The 21945-nt window shown below is 35.2% G+C and overlaps 1 pseudogene; it reads right to left on the bottom strand.

Annotated features, from left to right (window-relative positions):
• Positions 1-11565: 11565 nt before the first annotated feature.
• Positions 11566-11684, bottom strand: LOC120604330 (uncharacterized; annotated as a pseudogene).
• Between the last annotated feature and the right edge of the window lie 10261 nt (positions 11685-21945).

Genomic DNA, 21945 nt, shown 5'->3' with positions numbered 1-21945 from the left:
AAATCAGCAAATTGGTAGACAGGGTAGCAGAAAACACCCAATGAGAACAACAAAAATAAAAAAAGAATTTTTAAAAAATGAGGATATTTTAAGAGACCTCTGAAACAACATGAAGCATAAAAACATTCAGATCATGAGTACCTGAAAAAGAAGAGAGTCAGGTTTTAAGACTCTATTTGAAGAAATAATGATAGAAAACTTCCCTAATTTGGCAAAGGAATTAGGCATACCAGTTCAGGAAGCACAAAGTGTGTCAAACAAGAGGAATTCAAATAGACTTATAACAAGACACATCATAATTAAAATGCCAAAGATCAAAGACAAAGAGAGAATCTTTTAAAGCAGAAAGAGAAAGGAAGCTACTTACTTACAAGAGTACCCCATAAAAATGTCTGCTGACTTTTCAAAGGAAACTTTGCAGGCCAGAAGGGAATAGCAGGAAATATTCAAAATTATGAAAAACAAGAATCTACAACCACGGATAATCTACCCAGCAATGATTTCAATTAAAATAGGAGGTGAGATAAAGAGCTTCCCAGACAGGAAAAAGCTTAAGGTATTCATCACAAACAAGCAAGCTTTACAATAAATGTTAAAGAGTCTTCTGAGAAGGGGTAAAAAAGAGAAGGGGTAAAAAAGAAAATAGAAATAACAAATATGAAGAATAGCAGTAACGATGTACCTACCAGTAATCAGTTTAAATATAAACAGATTAAATGCTCCAGTCAAAAGACATAGGGTAAATGAATGGATAAGTAAACAAAACCCATGCATATGCTGTCTACCAGAGACCCACTTCAGATCAAATGACACTTACAGACTGAATGTAAAGGGATGGAAAAAGATTTCACGCAAATGAAAATGAAAAAAAAAGCTGGGGAAGCAATACTTATATCAGATAAAATAGACTTTAAACGAAGGCTATAAGGGACAAAAAAAAGTACATTACATAATGATAAAGGGATTGATAAATTAAGAGGACATAACCCTAGTAAACTTATATGCACCCAGCATAGGGGCATCTACATACATAAAGCAATTATTAACTGACATAAAAGGAGAGATTAGTAGTAATATACTCATAGTAGGAGACCTTAACACTCCATTGACACCAATGGACAGATCTTCCAGGCAAAGAATCAACAAGGAAACTATGGGCCTAAAAGACACACTAGACCAGATGGATTTAATAGATATTTTCAGAGCATTTTACCCCAAAGCAGCAAAATATACATTCTTCTCAATTGACATGGAACATTTTCAAAGATAGACCACATGTTAGGACATAAATCATGTCTCAATAAATTTAAGAAGGTTGAAATCATATCAACCGTCTTCTCTGATCACAGTGGTATGAAACTAGATATCAACTACAAGAAAAAAAACTGGAAAATACACAAATATATGGAGGCTAAATACCATGCTACTAAACGATGAATGGGTTATTAATAAGATCAAGGAAGAAAACAAAATACCTAGAGACAAATGAAAATAAAAACACAATGACTCAAAATTTATGGGACACAGCAAAAGCAGTCCTAAGAGGGGAAATTCATAGCAATACAGGCCTACCTCAAGAAACAAGAAAAACCTCAAACAATCTAACCTTACACTTAAAAGAACTAGAAAAAGAACAGCAAACAGAGCCCAAAGTGAATAGAAGGAAGGAAATAATGAAGATCGGAGTGGAAGTAAAGGCAATATATGACAAACCTACAGCTATCATCGTAATGGGGAAAGGCTAAGAGGATTTTCCTTAAGATCAAGAACAAGACAAGGATGTCCACTTTCACCACTCCTCTTCAACATTGTATTGGAAGTCTTAGACACAGCAATAACACAAGAAATAGAAATAAAAGGCATCCAGATTGGAAAGGAAGAAGTAAATCTCTCGTTATTTGCCAATGGCATGATACTATATATAGAGAACCCTAAAGATTCCACCAAAAAAACTGTTAGAACTGATTAATGTATTCAGTAAAGTAGCGGGTTATAAAATAAATATCCAGAAGTCAGTGGCAATTTTATACACCAATGATGAACTTTTAGAAAGAAAAATTAAGAAAATAATCTCATTTACTATTGCGTCGAAAACTATAAAATACCTTGGAATCAAATTAACCAAGAGAGTAAAAACCTGTTTTCAGCAAATTATAAATCATTGAAAAAAGAAATTGAAAAAGATATAAATAAATGAAAGCATATACCGTGCTCATGAGTAGGAAGAATCAACATCGTTAAAATGGCCATACTACCTAAAGCAATCTATAGATTCAATGCAATCCCTATCAAAATATCAATAGCATTTTTCAGAGAGCTAGAACAAATAATCCTAAAATTTGTATGGAGCCATAAAAAAAAAAACAAAAAACAAAAAAACAAATCGCCATGGCAATCTTGAGAAAGAAGAACAAAGTTGGAGGTATCACACTACCTGATATCAAACTATACTACAAGGATTCAGCAATCAAAATGGCATGGTACTGGCATAAAAACAGATACATTGATGAATAGAGCAGAATACAGAGTCCAGAAATAAATCTATGCCTATATGCTCACTTAATATATGACAAAAGAGGTAAGAATATACAATGGGGTAAAGACAATCTCTTCAATAAATGGTGTTGGAAAAATTGGACAGATACATGCAAAACAAAACAAAATAAAACAAAACAAAAGAAGCTAACCATCTTCTTACACTGTATACAAGAATAGACTCAGAATGGATTAAATATTTAAATGTAAGATCTGAAACCATAAAACTTCTAAAAGAAAACATAGGCAGTAAACTCTCTGATATTACTAACAAGAATTTATTTTCAGATATATCTTCTCGGGCAAGGGAAAGAAAAGAAAAAATAAACAGATGGGACTACATCAAACTAAAAAGTTTTTGTACAGCAAAGGATACCATTAACAAAATAAAAAGACAACTGAATGACTGGGAGAAGATATTCGTGAATGATACATCTAATAAGAGGGTTAATACCCAAAATATATAAAGAACTTATACAACTCAACAACAAAAAGAACAAACAATCAAATTTAAAAAATGGGCAGAAGACCTGAACAGATACTTCCCAAGTGTTTTCATTTGGCTATTTCACTTCAAAATTTAATAAAAATGTTTTCGCCTGAGTTACTTCAGATTTCCAGTATTCTATTTTGCTTTTCTTGCCTAGATTAGCTAAGTGATAGAATTAATAAAACTGATTATCATTATTTTTGTCTGACACCACAAACTGTTGAATACATAAAATTTACTGACCGGGTTCTAGATTCAGTTCTGTCATTAACTCATTGCGTGACTTTGGACTAGTCATTTTACTCCTGTTTCCTTATATGTAAAATCAGGTGGCTAATATAGTAATTACATTCTTAGTAATCTACTCTTTGACTGGAAACATGAAGAAGATGCATGTTTATTTTGAGAGCTAGAAAGATAGAATATTTATAAATAAGTAATGTACAAATATGTTCTAAAGTAAAAGTTATAGTGCACTAGCCTATATAGCAGCTAATAATGACTACCATTTGAGAGGCTATCATTTGTCATGTGCTTTACCTATGTTTTCTTATTTAATTATCACAATAATTATATGATGTATTTCTACCTCCTTTTAGAGAAAAGATGCTCAGAGAAGGAAACTTGGCCAAGTAACACTGCTAATTGGTGATAATTCCAAGATTCACACTTGTTTGTTTTACTGCAAAGCCAATATACTTTCAACTTTATAATTCTAACTTTTGTGCACAGTAGGTTGCCTCTGAAATATGTCTCAACCAAAATTCATTGAATCTTAGAGGTGGAAAAGAACTATATATCATCCAGTCCAATATCTTGTTTTACGGATAAGAAAACTGAGAACCAGAAAGCGGGGAGATCAAACAGCTAGTTAGTGGCAGAGCTGAGGCCAGAGTTCATCTTTTCTGACAATCTGCTCATTGTTCTTTCTAATTTTGAGCCTGAAGATAGGGCCTGATTCTAAGCAGCCTAGATATGTAAGCGTGCACCAACACTGACCTATTAATCTCACAGGGATATTAAGACAATAAAATTGTAGTAATACATTTCAGTGGGATTTGGATGAAAAAAATAGTGGCACGAGTCTTTTCTTTTAACATTTTCATAAACATAAGATATGAATAGGGAAAGAGAGCCTATTTACACTGTAACCTTTCTTTTTTATAAATATTTTTTTTAATTTTTTAATTGCAGCTGAGGTACAATATTATAGTAATTTTAGGTGTACAACGTAGTGATTAGATATTTATATAATGAAGTGGTCATCCTGATAAATCTAGTACCCATCTGATACCATACACAATTATTACAATATTATTAACTGTATTCCTTATGCTATATTTACATTCCCATAACTATTTTGTACCTACCAATTTGTGTTTCTTAATCCCTTCCCCTTTGTCACTCATCCCACCAACCTAGCTCCCATCTGGCAACCATCAAAATGTTCTCTGTATTTATGAATTTGTTTCTGTTTTGTTTGTCCATTTATTTTGTTCTTTAGATTTTACATGTAAGTGAAATCACTGGTATTTGTGTTTCCCTGTATGACTTACTCCACTTAGCACAATACCCTCTAGATCAATCCATGATGTTGGAGATGACAAGATTTCATTTTTTTATGACTGAGTAATACTCAAGATTTCATTTTTTATGACTGAGATATATTCTGAGTAATATGTAGTACCCCTTCTTTATTTATTCATCCATTGATAAACACCCAGGTTGCCTCCACATCTTGGCTATTGTAAATAATACTGCAATGGACATATGGATTTACATGTCCCTTCAAAGTAGTGTTTCAGGTTTCTTTGGATAAATAGAAGGATCCAGATTACTGGATCCTTCTTTGTATCTAGTTATAGTCTTTGTGATAAAGTCTATTTTGTCTGGTATAAGTATTGCTACCCTAGCTTTTTGTTTTTGTTCATTTCTATTTTTATGAAATATATTTTTTATCCCTTTACTTTCAAACTGTGTTTCTTTTTGGTCTGAAGTGAGTCTCTTGTAAACAGAATATGTAAGGATCTTGTTTTCTTATCCATTCAGCTACACTGTGTCTTGATTAAAGCATTTAATCCATTTAAATTCAAAGTAATTGTTGTTAGATAGTAGTTATTGTATTTTATTCTAATTTTTATCTTTTTTCTTCTTCTAAAGTTTTTTTTTTAACTTTTATTGTAAAAATGCTTTGGAAACCCCTTTATTTGTCTTTGAATTCTAAGTGATAGCTTTGCTGGGTGGAGTGATCTTGGTTGTTTTTCATCACTTTGAATATTTCCTGCCAATACCTTCTGTCCTGCAAAGTTTCTGTTGAGAAATCACCTGACAGTCCTATGGAAGCTACCTTGTAAGTAAATAATTGCTTTTCTCTTGATGCTTTTAAGATTCTCTTTGTCTTTAAAATTTGGCACTTTAATCATGATGTATCTTGGTGTGGGCATCTTTGAGGTTATCTTGTTTGGGACTTTCTGTGATTCCTGGGCTCATATATAACTATATTTTTTGCCAGGTTAAGGAAGTTTTCCATTATTATTTCTGCAAATAGATTTTCAATCCCTTTCTCTCTCTCTAATTCCTCCGATATGCCTACAATGTGAATGTTGGTATGCTTGATGTTCCATAGACCTTATTTTTTTTTTTTTAGATTATTTTTCTTGTTGCCTTTCTGACTGGGTGTTTTCTGCTACCTTATCTTCCAAATCACTGATTCAGTCCTCTGCTTCATCTAATCTACCGTTGATTCGCTCTAATGTATTCTTTATTTCACTTACTGTATTCTCCATCGCTGACTGTTTATGTTTTCTGTCTCTGTTTTTTAATGTTTCCTATCTCTTTATTGATGTTGTCACTGAGATCATTGAGCATCCTTATACCAATATTTAGAACTCTATATTTGGTAGATCGCTTGTCTCCATTTTGTTTAGTTCTTTTTATGGAGCTTTGTCCTGTTCTTTCATTTGAGACATGATTCATTGTCTTCCCATTTTGGCTGCCTCCCTGTGTTTGTTTCTATGTATTAGGTAGTGCTGCTATATCTCCCAGGCTTAGTAGAGTGTTCTTATTTAGTAGGCATCCTGTGGGGCCCAGTGGCCCCATCTCCCTTGTTACCTGAGACGAGTATTCCAGATGTGTGTCCCTTTTGTGGGTTGTGTGTGCCCTTCTGTTTTACTTGAGCCTTGATTGCTGTTCACACATCAATGCAAGAGACTGACTCAGGCTGATTAGTTGTAAGGACTGGTCATGACTACAGTGGGGAAACTATTGTGCAGGGGCTGAACTTGGAGCAGGATTTGCTTTAGCAAGTCTCTGGTGCCTTCCTAGTCTGCCTTTTGAGTGTGTCATTTGTAGAGGTGGTTGGTTGGTGCTCTGGTATGGTTTGATGCTGGCCACCATGTGTGTTGGTTCTGAGGCCTCTTAAGAAGAGCTCTGGTGCAGACTAAGGTCAGCCACTCTCTGTGCTCTGCCTGGGGACCCCTTGGTATGAGCTCCAAAGCGATCTGTAGATTGTTGCCAGTTGTGCTGGGCTTGGAAGTACTTGGAAGAGGCTGTGAACTGAGGCTGGCTGCCACTAGTGCCAGGCTTGGAACTGCTTAACAAGAGATATTGGACAAACAGAGGACAGATGCTGCTTCTTGGAGTTTGTGAACCTATGAGAGATTTTATAAATGTCTGCAGCATGGGCCAATACAGGCCATTTGTATGGAAAAGCCACTGGAACTGGTTCGGGTAGGTCTGCAAATTGCATGAGGTGGAATCTTAGGGAATCATCAAGGTGAGGTAAATGGTGTTAGCCAGCTTGATGGAAACTCAGATATGGAGTCCGCCTGTTTCTGCACACTGGTTTGGGGGAGGGCTCAACAAAGCAATAATGTCTTCTGCCAGCCCTCTCCCCAAAGTCAGATAATTCAATTCCTCCCTGTGTGTCTCTGGTAACTTTTGAGCTGCTGCCCTAGCGCTGGAGCTCAGAGTGAGTGAGTCTGACAGTGAATAAGTTTGTGCATGGGCACTTTAAGAGGAATGCCTGGGTCATGAGGATGGGGAGAATGGCATAATGCAATTAGCATTAATATATTGGCTGGGTGGAAAACCAGAAGAGAGAAGAAGCAATTAGGGGGATCGTTTCATAAACTATATAAATGTCTAACCGATGTGCTGTATACTTGAAACTAATTAAAATAAATACATTAAAAAAAAAAGAGGAATGCCTGGGAACCTGCCTCACTCTGTCACAATTTCTGTCAGTCTTCTCAACCAGAAGTTGTGGGAACTTCTCTTCTTGGTACTGGAACCCTGGGCTGGAAAGCCTGGTGTGGGCTTGGAACCCCTCATTCTTCAGGGGGTACCTCCGCAGCTGAGATAGCCCTCACAATTTTTAACTGCCACATGTGGGTGTGAGACCAGCAGGTTCCACCCCTTCTACTAGTCTTGAGGTGATCTCTTCTGTATGTCCTGTGTTGTAGGACTTTTGCTCAGCCAGACTTCAGAAGGTGATTCTCAATGATGGTTGTTGTGTAGTTTAGTTGTAATTTTGATGTGGTCCTGAGAGGAGGCAAGCACAGTGTTTTTGTACTCTGCCTCATATTCCCTCAGGGGAGAATGATTCTGTATAATATGATGTATACTGCTTATGTTGAATACCATACGGTTGGCCCATGCGTGGCTATTTCTATGGATAGAAGTCCAAGAAGCTAAAAACCCCAGTCCTTACAGAAAAAAAAAAGTTGAGAAATATGAGTGAAATGCTGAAGATCTCTTGATAAAAATAAGATGCTGTAGATAAATTTAGTGACATAGTGCTTTTTTTTTTTTTTTTTTTTTTGCAATCCCTGCATGTACAGTGGAGGGGAGAAAACAATGGGGTGGGCTCTTTCACTGAGAGCTAGTGATTTTTGTCATACCATAAAAACTGACCTATTTTGGTGTATCTTCTTTGGTCCTAGACTTGAAAAATTTCAATCAGTAACTCTATATTGCTTTTCGCATTTCTATTTTATGTCTACAGAGAGAACATACAATGATTTGGGGGAAGAATGTAGCAGGCAGAAATCAGAGCTGATAAATTCCAAAGTTACATAAAGTAAGCTTCCCAATCCTGGGGGCTTTTCTTTTTCCCTGTCAGTAGACTTAATAAAACAAGACAGATGTTCTAAGTCCTCCTAATTCTTGTCCCATTACTCAGGAATTTTGGAGACTAGGCATTTTATTGCTTTGTTGAAATAGAAAAGTATTTAGTAGGTTATGATGTAAGGGGGAGATAGAATGGAGAGGTTGGAGAGGCACATTAAAGAGATGAATTGTGTTTATAGAAGATGTAAAAGTAGAAGAAACATGGGATCCAAGTCCCTGCAGTAACCACAAGCACCTACCACTCTTGCTTTCCTGAAGACACTACAGAAACCTAGTGTTTACAATACTCCTGATTCTGAGAGTTTAATCCCAGATTAGAATCAGAGAAAATGCTTCTTGATTTCCTTAACACTCATGTTTATATAGTGTTGCTGACTTTTTAAAATTATGGAACATAAGCACCTTTGCTGAAACAAACATTGCGGATATCCAGCAATCTGAGTGTGCCTATCTGACTTTTTTCAGGTACATCATGGTTTTATGTGGCTTGAAGTTATGTCACGAATATATTCCTTTTTGTTGTTTGTAGTGATTATACAGTCATCCAGCCTGTTAATACCCAAGAGTGTGTTCAGCCACCCCCCAGATATTGAGAAATTAGAATCTTCCATGGAATGTCTTTTAACTACTCCCTTCTTGCACCAAACTCTATTTACTTTTCAAGGTCTATGGTCAATGCTCTCTCCTCCATAATACATTTCTTCTCCCCACCCCGGCCCTGCTCCACCCTCATTGAACAAAATTGATTTTTCTTCTTTTTTTCCTGTAGCTCCTTGTCTTTATTTCCATGAAAGAACATGTTATACTAAGAGTTGTCTTCCCTACTATTTTATAGGCTCCTTGGGGGCAGAGATTGGATCTTACACTTAATTGAATCCCCTAATCATATAACTTGGTGATTTACAGATATACATATAGTAGATGAATATTTAAACAACAATATAATGAAAGTTTCTCATAAATTATTTTCATTTATTTTAGATTATATCCTTGGGGATATATTCCTGCAAAAGGAATTACGTGGGCAAAGAGCAGTTATACATTGTTATAGTGTGTTCCAGAAATTTCACCAGCAATTTACCTGGTGAGACAGATAACAAACACTGCCACCATAAATTTACATGGAAATCTGTTTCCTGATAGTGATTTTTATTATACACATACCTATCAAGCTGAGGGAAACTGCGTTTTAAATTATATTATCCTGAGGTCACATGTTTTGTTATGTTATTATATACTCAGTATGTTTCCTACTATAAATGTTATCAATTTTCTTTGACTACTAATCTAGTGAGCTTTATATGTTGATCTCATGTTTCATTATTTATTTATATGTTCTGACTGGTGTGTTTTAAACTTCTGCTCAATTGCATATACTTTCTCTTTTGGTTGTTTCCTTTTTGATCTTTATTTTATTGTAGTACAGTGTGTAGGAGATTTTTAGTAATATATTTGAGCACATCATCCTAGCTTTAATGTTACCCTCTATTTTTTCAATGGATGCAATAGCTAGATAAACAATGTTTTTCTGTTTTTTTTTTCCCCTAGTTTCACAGTTTAGTTTTTATGAATAACTTTTTGATCCGTCTGGAATTTATTGAAGCATATGATGTGAGGTACATACCCAAATTCACTTTTCTTTTTACAGATACATGGTTTTCTAAACAATATTTATTTGTCAGTGCTCCTTTCAGTTTGCATTATGTGTGTGTGTTCTTTTTAGCCAACTGTACATGTTTTTATGAGTTTGACTCTCTTTCTCTGAAATATGCTATTTCATTAATCAATCTTTGTTTCTAACCCAATGCCAAATGGAGTTTTTTATATGTACGGCTTTACACTAAAGTTTAAAATTTGAGAGGCTATCTACCATCATTACTTAAAATAGTATATTTTAGCATTTTTGTCTTATTATTCCACATAAATTTTACTATAAAATTTGTCATGGTCTGTAAAATGACCCGTAGAATCTTTAATTGATATTGTACTAACTCTATACATTGATATCAAGATATTCATCTTTCTTATATTTTTACATTTGTTGGAAGCAAAGTACCTTTTTCCAATATTTATGTCTTTATTTCTCCCTACCCCTTACACTAACCTCAGGTTAGGGTTATAAAATTATAATTTTATTATTTCCTTTGACTACACTTTTTTTCTCATTAAATTTTTCAAAGTACTTTTAAATCAATGATATTGTCCAGTGCTTACCAGGACTTTCTGCTGCAGGTCAGCAGAGGATTTAGATGCAGCCAAAGATGACCAGTCTACAATGAATTTGTTTTTGCCAGTATTTATCAGGATTATTTTATTTTAAAATCTTATTGACAAATAATTCACATATCATACAATTCACACATATGAAAATGTGGACATTCAATAATTTTTAGTATATTCAGAATTGTGCATCCTTCACCACAATTAATTTTAGAACATTTTCATCACCAAAAATTAAAAGATAAACAAAGAGTGAGAAAATTGTAAACACATGGGAATATCAAATCATTGTAGATATTAAACTAAAAGAACAATAAGGTCTCTGGTTTCATAAGTGTCAACAGTTTTAGACATATTAAAAGTGTAAATCCAAAAATTTTAACTGAATCATATAGCTAAACAAAAAACAAACAAAAAAACAACTCATACCTACCATTCCTGCACTACTCCTCAAGACACTGGCAATTATTAATCTACTTTCTGTCTTCACAGATTTGTGTATTTTGGACATTTCATATGTTCAGAATCATAAAATTAAAAAATAAACTTTTAAGGAGAAACAAAAATGACATTTTTGAAGTAGCTAAATATATGTTAAGCACTTTATAAATTTTCTCTTATTTATCTGCAAAGCATACAAGTTAAATAATATAATTTCCATTGTACTTTTCAAGCTTTAAAAATTAAATTTATTGGGGTGACAATAAAATTCTATAAGTTTCAATTGTAAAACTCAATAATACATCATCTGTATATTGCATTGCGTGTTTACTACTCAAACTCAAATCCTCTTTCATCACTATATATTTGAATCCCTTTACTCTTATCTACCTCCTCCTCTCCTCCTTTTCTCTGGTAACCACTAGATTGTTGTCTGTGTTTTGTCTTCTTCATGTGTTGATTTCGGTTTTATATTACACATATGAGTGAAATTATATGGTTCTCAACTTTTTCTGTCTGACTTATTTTGCTTACCATGATAACCTGAAGATTGATCATGTTGCCGCAAATGGCAGTATTTCATCTTTTCTTTTCTTATGGCTGAGGAATATTCCATTGTATATATGTACCACTTCTTTTTTTTTATTTTTATTTATTTTTTTTATTTTTTAGGCAAGACAACCCTTGGTTGATCTCACAGATTGCAAGGACCTTGTCAGCTTACAATCTTTTTTTAAATTTATTTTTCATTCCTACAGCACCTGGTCTTCCTTGGTGGTCTCCCATCCAAGTACTGACCAAGCCCAACCCTGCTTAGCTTCCAAGATCAGACAGGATTGATCTTGTTCAAGGTAGCATGGCCATAGACTGTACCACTTCTTCTTTATCCAATCATCTATTGAAGGACACTTCGGTTATTTCCATGTCTTTACCACAGTGAATAATGCTGCAATAAACATCGAGGCACATATATCTTTACAAATAAATGTTCTCAAATTTTAGAGGTAGATACCAAGAAGAGGGATTGCTGGGTCATGTAATTTCATTCTTAATTTTTTGAGGAGCCTATATAATGTTTTCCATAGTGGCTGTACCAATTTACATTCCCACCAGCAGTGTATAAAGTTTCATTTCCCCCACAACTTCTCCAACACTTATTATTATTTTTCTTGTTGATAATAGCCATTCTAACAGATGTGAGGTGGTACGTCTTTGTGGTTTTGATTTAAACTTCCCTAATAGTTAGTAAAACTGAGCATCTTTTCATATGTATGTTGGCCATTTGTATGTTTTCCTGAGAGGAGTGTCTGTTAAAGTTTTCTACCCATTTTTTTATTGGATCGTTTTTACTGTTGTTGTTGAATTGTCTGAGTTCTTTACATATTTTGAATATTAGCCCCTAATAAGAGGTATTGTTTGCAAATAACTTATCCCATTCAGATGGTTGCCTCTTTGCTTTATTGATGGTTTTCTTTTGCTGTGCAGAAGCTTTTTAGTTTAATATAGTCCCATTCATTTATTTTTGCTTTTACTTCTCTTGCCTTTGAGGTCAAATTCATAAAATCCTCTCTGAAACCAAGGCCTATAAGTTTAGTACCTGTGTTTTTTTCTATGCAATTTATTGTTTCAGGTGTTATATTTAGGTCTTTGATCCATTTTCAGTTAACTTTGGTGTATGGTGACAGACAGCAGTCTAGTTTCATTCTTTCGGCATGCAGTTTTCCAATTTTCCCAGCATCGTATATTGAAGATGGTTTCTTTTCTTTGTTATATGTGTATGGTTTCTTCATCAAAAATTATTTACCCATATACTTGTACGTTTATTTCTGGGTTCTCAATTCTGTTCCATTGGTCCGTGTATCTGTTTTTCTACCAATACTGTGCTGTTTTGATTATTAGTACTTTGCAGTATAATTTGAAGTGAGGAAGAGTGATACCTCTGGCCTTGCTCTTTTATCTCAAGATTGCTTTGGCTATTTGGAATCCTTTTGTGATTCCATAGAAATCTCATGATTTTTTGTTCTATTTTTTTAAGGCCATTGGAATTTTGACAGAGATTACATTAAATCAATAATACAGCCATTTTAACTATGTTGATTCTTCCAATCCATGAACAAAAAATAGCTTTTCATTTCTTTATGTCTTTCCATTTTCTTTTAATAATGTCTTATAGTTTTCAGTGTATAGAACCTTCACATCATTTGTTAAGTTTATTCCTAGGTATTTTATTCTCTTCGTTGCAAATGCAAAAGGAAATTATTTTATTTATTTTTCTGAAATTTCATTGTTTATAGGAACAAGACAAGAATATCTTCTCCCATTATTCTTATTCAACATAGTGCTGGAAGTCTCAGCTAGAGCAATCAGTCAACAGAAAGAAATAAAAGGCACCAAAATTGAGAATAAAGAAGTCAAATTATCACTTTGTGCAAAGGACATAATTCTTATTTTCCCATCTTTATTGAAATATAACTGACTATTAGTTACTTGTATTTACATTGTAAATGCAATGAGATTTTTTTTAGTTATAGCTAGCATACGCATACAATAATATACCAGTTTCAGTTGTATAAGATAGTGATCAGAGATCCACGTAACTCACAGAAATCACCCCACTAAATCTAGTACCCCTCTTCCCCATTATATATTTATTGCATTATTAACCACCATCCCCATGCTATACTCTACATCTCCATGTCTATTCTGCAACAATCTATTTGTATCACTTAACCTATTTGCCCATGTGTTCCCCACGAAACCTCCCATCTAGTATCCCTCTAAATATTCTCTGTATCTATGGGTTTATTCCCGCATTTGTTTTTGTTCTTGTTGATTTAGACCTTTAGATTCCACATGTATGTGAATTCATGTGATATTTGTCTTTATATATCCAACCCATTTCATTCAGCACAATAAGTTCTAGGTCCATTAAGGCAATATCTTTTTCCATTTCCTTCCTTTTAGTCTATGTGTGTCTTTTAATCTGAAGTGAGTCTTTTGTAGGTAGCATATGAAGATATTTTGTTTTCTTATCAATTCAGCCACTCTATCTTTTGGCTGGAGCACCTAATTCTTTTCCATTTGAGGTGCTTGTTGATAGAAATGTAGTTATTACCATTATTTAATTCTGTTTTTGATACATGCTTTTTTTTTTCTTCTTGAAGAAGTCCCTCCAATATTTCCTGTAATACTGACTTGGTGGTGATACATTCCTTTAGTTATTTATGTCTGGGAAGCCTTTTATTTGTCTTTGAACTCTAAATGATAGCTTTGCTAGCTAAAGTATTCTTGGTTGTAGATCCTGGGTTTTCATCATGTCGAAGATTTTGTGCCAAGCCCTTCTGTCCTGCATAGTTTCTTTTGAGAAATCAGCTACCAGTCTTATGGGTGCCCTAGTAAGTAACTATATTTCTCTTGCTACTTTTAACGACCTCTCTTTGTTTTTAACCTTCGGCATTTTAATGATGTATCTTGGTGTGGACCTCTATCGGTTACTGGTTTTGGGGACTCTCTGAGCTTTCTGGGGTTTTAAGTCTATTTCTTTTGAGAGGTTAGGGAAGTTTCCATCATTATTTTTTGAAATAGTTCTTCAACATCTTGTTTCTTTTCTGGTATCCATATAACATGGATACTTTTATATTTTTTAAATATCTTTCTATTAAGATTATTGGGGTAACATTGGTTAATACAATTACATAATTTTCAGGTGTACATTATAATTTCACATCTGTATATTCTACTGTGTGTTTACCAGCCAAAGTCTAGCTTCCTTCAGTTGCCATATATTTGATACCCTTTACCCACTTCACCCTCCTATTAGCCCCTTTAACTATCTACCTACCCCAACCTCACCCACCTCCTACCCTCTGGTAACCACTAGTCTATAGACCATGTCCGTAAGTCTCTGTTTGCTTTCCTGTTCATTTGTTGCTTTTAGGTTTATATCCCACATATAAGTGATATCAAGTGATTTTCGACTTTTCCTGTCTGACATATTTCACTTAGCATGATTATCTTGAGGTCCATCCATATTGATACAAATGGCAGTATTTCATCTCTTCTGATGGCTAAGTAATATTCCATATACCACAGCTTCTTTAGCTAATCATCTAGGACACCTTGGTTGCTTCCATGTCTTGGCCACTGTGAATAATACTGCTATGAACATCGTTAAGCAAATATCTTTTCAGATATGAGTTTTCAAGCCTTTGGAGTAAATACCCAGTACGGGGATCGCTGGATCATGTGGTAGAGCAATTCTTAGTGTTTTTTTGAGGAACCCCCATACTGTTTTCTACAAGGCTGTACCAATTTTCAGTCTTAGCAGCAAAGTATAAGGGTTCCTTTTACTCCACATCCTCTCCAACATTTGTTATTACAATTCCTGTTGATTATAGATATTCTAACAGGTGTGAGATGGTGGTTTTGATTTGCATTTCCCTAATACCTAGCAATATTGAGCATCTTTTCAAATATTTCTTGGCCATTTTCTAGGGAGAAGTGTCTGTTCAGGTCTTCTGCCCATTTTTTGATTGGATCATTTGTGGGTTTTGTTGTCGTTGTTGTTATTGTTGTTGTTGTTATTGAGTTGTATGAGTTCTTTGTATATTTTGGATATTAGGCCCTTATCAGAGGCATTGCTTGCAAATATATTTTCCTATCCGGATGGTTCTCTCTTTACCTTGTTGATGATTTCCTTTGCTGAGCAGAAGTTTTTTTAGTTTGATGTAGTCCCATTCATTTATTTTAGCTTTTACTTCTCTTGCCTTTGAGGTCAAATACATAAAATCCTCTTTAAGTCCAAGATCCTTGAGTTTAGATCTTATGTTTTCTTCTATGCATTTTATCGTTTCAGGTATTATATTCAGATCCTTAATCCATTTTGAGTTAATTTTGGTGTGCGGTGATAGACAACAGTCTAGTTGCATTCTTTTGCAGGTGGCTTTCCAGTTTCTCCAGCACCATTTATTGAAGAGGCTTTCCTTCTCCACTGTATATTTCTGGCTTTTTTGTCAAAAATTATTTGCCCCTATAAATATGGGTTTACTTCTGGACTCTCGCTTTTGTTCCACTGGTCCATGCGTCTGTTTTTTTTCTGCTAATGCCATGCCGTTTTGATTACTGACGATTTGTAGTATAATTTGAACTCAGGCAGAGTGATGCCTCCAGCCACGTTCTTTTTCCTCAGGATGGCTTCGGCAGTTCAGGGTCTTTTATGCTTCCAAACAAATCTGATGATTTTTTGTTCTATTTCTTTAAAAAATGACAATGGTATTTTGATGGAGATTGCATTAAATCTGTATAATGCTTTAGGTGATATGGTCATTTTAACTATGTTGATTCTTCCAATCCAAGAACATGGAATATCTTTCTATTTCTCTGTATCTTCTTTGATTTCTTTTCATAGTGCCTTGTGGTTTTCATTATATAGAGGTCTTTCACATATTTCATTAGATTTATTCCTAAGTATTTTATTCTTTTTGCTGCAATTGCAAAAAGAATTATTTTTTCCACTTCTTTTTCTGACACTTCGTTATTAGAGTATCGCAATGCTATGGATTTTTCAACATTGATTTTGTATCCAGAGACTTTACCTTATTTGCTTATTGTTTCTAGTAGTGTTCTTGTGGTGTCTTTAGGGTTTTCTATATAGAGAATTATGTCATCCGCAAATAGTGACAGTTTGACTTCTTTATTTCTGATTTGGATACTTTTTATATTTTTCACTTGTCTGATTGCCCTCACTAGGACCTCCTATATTATATTGAATAACAGTGGTGATAGTGTTCGGCCTTGCCTTGCTCCTCATCTTAGAGGAAAGGTTGTTAGTTTCTCACCATTAAGTATAATTTTCTCTGAGGGTTTTTCATATATGACTTTTATTACGTTAAGGTACCTTTCTTTTGTTAAGTAATTTGATCATAAATGGGTGCTGTATCTTGCTGAAGGCTTTTTCTGCATCTATTGATATGGCGATATGATTCTAGTTTTTAATTCGTTTATGTGGTATATCACATTAATCAATTTGCATATGTTGACTTGTCTCTCTGCCTCTGGGATGAAGTCCATTTGATCGTGTATAATGTTTTCAATATGTTGCTGTATTTGGTTCGCTAGTATCCTATTTAAGATTTTTTCATCTGTGCTCATGAGAGATATCAGTCTGTAGTTTTCTTCTTTTTGTGTTATCTTTACCAGGTCTTAGTATCATGGTACTATTGGCCTTATAAAATGTATTGGAAAGTATTGTCTCCTCTTCGATTTTTTGAAAGAGTTTGAGGAGAATAGGTATTAAATTTTCTTTGAATGATTGGTAGAATTCACTGGTGAAGTCATCTGGTCATGGACTTTTACTTTTTGGTAAGTTTTTGATGTTTGTTTCAATTGCTATACTGCTGATCTCTCTATTTAGATTTCCCAGTTCTTCTTGATTCAGTCTAGGGAGGTTGTATTATTCTAAGCACTGATCCATTTATTCTAGGTTATTAATTTTGTTTTTATATACTTTTTCATAGTGTTCTTATATGCTCCTTTGAGTTTCTGTGGTGTATGTCATAATTTCCCCTCCCTCTTTCATTCCTGATTTAGTTTATATTTTTTTTCTTCTTCTTCTTCTTTATTGCTTCTAGCCAGGGGTTTGACAGTTTTCTTAACCTTCTAAAAAAAAAAAAAAAAAAAAAAAACTCTGTGTTGCATTTACTTTTTCTATTTTTTTTTTGCTGTTGTTATTTTGTTTTCAATTTTATTTATTTCTGCTCTTATTTTGATTATTTCATTTCTTCTGCTGATTTTAAGCTTCATTTGTTCGTCCTTTTTTAATTTTTTAAGATGAAGTGTTAGGTTGTTTATTTGGGCTTGTTCTTGCTTATGGAAGTAGGCCTGTAATGATATGATCTTTCCTCTTATGACCGCTTTTTCCATGTCCCCAAAGTTTTGATATGTTGCACTGTTATTATCATATGTTTCTATGTATCTCCTGATCTCTTTTTATTTTTTCTCTGAGCCAGCTATTCTTTAGGGGTATTTTGTTTAATCTGCATGTATTTGTGGTTCCTTCCACTTTCTTTTTATAGTTGATCTCTAGTTTCAAAGCATTATGATCAGAGAACATGGTTGGTATGATTTCAACCCTCTTATATTTGTTGAGGCTATCTCTGTGTCACAGTATGTGGTCCATCCTTAAGAATGTTTCATGTGTACTAGAAAAGAATGTATAAGCAGCTCTTTGGGGATGAAAGGCTCTGTAAATGTCAATTATGTCCATTTGATCTAATGTGTCTTTAAGGATGTTATTTCCTTATTGATATTCTGTTTGGATGATCTGTCTATATCCGACAGTGGGATATTTATGTCCCGTACTATAATAGGGTTTTGGTCTGTTTCTCCCTTAAGTTCTATTAGTAATTGCTTTACATAATTGGGGCTCCTTGATTTGGAACATAGATATTAATAAGTGTTATTTCTTCTTGGTTCATGATTCTCTATATCATTATGAAGTGTCCATCAATATCGTTCTTTACTTTATTTATTTAATTATTAAATTTGCTTTTTTAAGTTGTTTCAGGTATATAGTACATTGGTTAGACATCTATATAGTTCGTAAAACAATCCCTCACAATTGCTCCCTCCCTTCCCTGACCCTTCGCCTAGCCAATGTATTACTGCTAACTGCATTCCCTATGCTGTGGTCCCCATCCTCATGATCATACATCAGCTACTAATGTGTACTTCTTTAACCCTTCACCCCATTCTCCCAGCCCCCCAAACCCACCTCCCCTCTGTCTATCACCAAATTGTCCACTATATTTGTGAGTCTGTTTTTGATTAGTTTGTTCTTTTTATTTCCTTAAATTCCTCATATAAGTGAAATCATATAGTGTTTATCTTTCTCTGTCTGACTTAAATACCTTCTAGGTCCATCAAAGCAATATCTTTCTATCTTCTTTCTTTTAGTTTCTGTGTGTCTTTTAATCTGAAGTCAATCTTTTGTAATTTTTCTTCTTAAAGATGTCCCTCCAACATTTCCTGTAATACCAGCTTGGTGGTTATAAATTCCTTTAGTTTATTTTTGTCTGGGAAGCTCTTTATCTGTCCTTCAATTCTAAATGATAGCTTTGCTGAATAAAGTATCCTTGGTTGTAGATCTTGGGTCTTCACCCTGTTGAATATTTTTTTCCCAAGCCCTTCTGTCCTGCATAGTTTGTTGTGAGAAATCAGCTGCCAGTCTTTTGGTTGTTCCATTATAAATAATTATGTTTTGCTCTTGCTGCTTTTAATATTCTTTCTTTAAACTTTGGCTTTTAAATTATGATGTGTCTTGGTGTGAGTCTCTTTGGATCCCTGATTTTTGAAATTCCCTGAGCTTCCTGGGATTTTATATCCATTTCTTTCACCAGGTTAGGCAAGTTTTCCATCATTATTTCTTAGGACTTCTTTTCAACATTCTGATTTTCTTCAGTTATGCTGATCAGATGGATATTTGGACCCGTAATAGTGTCCCATAAGCTTCTTGAATTATTTTTATAGTCTTGGCATCTTATCTCTTGCCATTCTGATTGTGTGTCCCTGGCTTTCTTATCCTCTAGATTGAGCAGTTGATCTTTTTCTGTATTCACTTTGTTTATTCCTTTGTTTATTCCATTGAATATACTTTTCATCTCAGGCAATGTGTTCTTCATTTCAGACTTGTTCCCTTTTATAATTTACAGTTCCATTTTTATGTTTTTTATCTCTTTTTTTGTGTGTTCTCTACACTTCCCAAAAGTTCATTGAGCATCTTTATAACCAGTGTTTTAAACTCTGCATCTGTTAGATTACTTGAATACATTATATCTGGATCTCTGTTCTGATCTCTCATATGGCTTCTGCTTCTTTTTCTTTCCATTTTGTCTGTCTTTCTGTGTCTGTTTCTATGTACTAAGCAAAGCTCCTAAGTCTCTCTGTCTCATTAGTGTGGCTTTCTGAAGTAGATGTCTATCCAGTGACACAGTCCTGAGATGTGTTCAGCTACAGGCCAAACTTAGCCCAAGCCTCTACCCCTCTAGAGCCACCTGTTAAGATTCAGCAAGCAATCCACAAATGCTGTGCTTAAAGTTGCCTCAAAAGGCTACACCAGAAACCGAGGACAGCTATGACTAGTGTGAGTCTAGGTGCTGCTCAGCAAGCAGCACCTGACTCACTGAAGATATACCCGGATGTGGCTTGGGTGGAGCCGTGAGTTGGGGGAGGCGGGGTTTCAGGGAATCCTCTGGTTAGAGTAACCTCTGTTATCTAGTTTATTGATGTCTCCCCTATGGTGTCACTGAGTCCATGAATTGTGACGGGGGAGGGCTCAACAGAGGAACAATGGATACTGTTAGCAGTTCTGTACAGAGCTAGTCTCGTCTCGTGCCCTACTCACAACTCAGCATTTCCCTTTAAGTCCTTTGTGCTCCATGCACAGCTGAACCAGAGCTGGTGCTCAGAGCAATCAGGTCCATCACTGCAGAAATCTGTTCATGGACACAGCCCCTTTAAGAGGCGTCTGCAGCTGCTGGCTGCCTCAGCCTCTGTCCCACTCAACCACTCCAGGCAGGGCAGCCTCATTTCCTCACCCTGTCCTACCTTCTGCCATTGTAGGGTGATTCGTTAGATTTCTCCCAGTTGTATGCCTTGTTCATCTAGATCCTAGGTGATTTTCCTGGCTGTTTGCTCCTTGTTTCTGTTATAACTTTGATTTGTTTGCCAGAGAGATGATCAGAGCCTCTATCACCTATGCCATTTTTCCCCCTTGGACATAGTTCTTTATATAGAAAACTCTAAAGACCCTACTAAAAACTATTAGAAGCAATAAACAAATTCGGTAAATTTTCAGGATATTATTTCTACTTTAAATAATGGAATTGACTGACTTATTTCACTTAGCATAATTATCTCGAGGTCCATCCATGTTGTTGCAAATGGCAGTATTTCCTCTCTTTTTATGGCTGAGTATTATTCCATTGTATATATGTACCAGTGCTTCTTTATCCAGTCATCTATTATAGGACACTTCAGTTGCTTCCAGGTCCTGGCCACTGTGAATAAGGTTGCTATGAACACTGGTGTTCAAAAATCTTTTCAAATATGGGTTTTCAAGTCTTTGGGGTAAATACCCAGTAAAGGGATTGCTGGATAATATGATAGATTATTAGTTTTTTGAAGAACTTGCATACTGTTTTCCATAGTGGCTGTAGTTGTTAGCAGTCCCACTAGCAGTGTATGAGGGTTCCTTTTTCTCCACATCCTCTCCAGCATTTGTTATTACTTGTCCTGTTGATGGAAGAGATGTTGAGTGCTTTGTCAAATATCATAAGATTAAATGTGACATACCTGGATTCCTTCACCTGATCTTTCTTTCTCTTTTTGCTTTATGGTAGTTAAAAAGTTTGGGAAATATTCCTTCCATGCTTTTGCCTCAATGGTTCTTAGTGCCTTGCAGAGATCAAATATGAAATTTCTGACACTGTGGGGCTGAAAGAACAGAGTAGGTTAGAACTACATGGAACTACAGAAATTTGCTCTTTCGGCATTCCCCCATCAGATATTAAGAATGATTAGTTATCTATGTATAGGTTTGACTCATAGAGACATGGGAAGTTAGATCTCAAAACTGGAAAGAGGAGCGGCAAAAAAATGTCATAGATAATAGAGGCTCTGGTCATCCCTCTGGCAACCAAATCAAAGTGGTGACAGAAACAAGGAGCAAACAGCAAGAAAAAAATCAACTGGGATCTGGATGAGCAACCCATACAACTAGGGAAAAATCTAAGAAATCACCCTGCAACGGCAGAAGGTAGGACACAGCAAGACACGAGGCTGTCCGATACTGAGCAGCTGAGTGGGGAAGAGGCTGCATCAGTGGCAGCGGCAGCTAGCAGTTGCAGTTGCCTCTTAAAGGGGCCATGTCCACAAGCAGACTTTTGTGGTGATGGACCTCCTCGCTCTGAGTACCAGTGCAGTTCATCTGTGCAGGAGGCACCAGAGATTTACAGGGGGACATTGAGTTGTCGGAATGAGGGCATGAGATAAGATTCACTCTGTACTGAACTGCTGGAGGTATCCATTATTTCTCTGTTGAGCCCTCTTTCCTCCCACTGCATGGACTCAGT

This window comes from Pteropus medius, unplaced genomic scaffold (genome assembly GCF_902729225.1).
Source record: "Pteropus medius unplaced genomic scaffold, Ma_sr-lr_union100, whole genome shotgun sequence".
Lineage (NCBI taxonomy): Eukaryota > Metazoa > Chordata > Mammalia > Chiroptera > Pteropodidae > Pteropus > Pteropus medius.
Note: the sequence above shows the minus strand (reverse complement) of the source record. Positions and strands in the feature narration are given on the sequence as shown.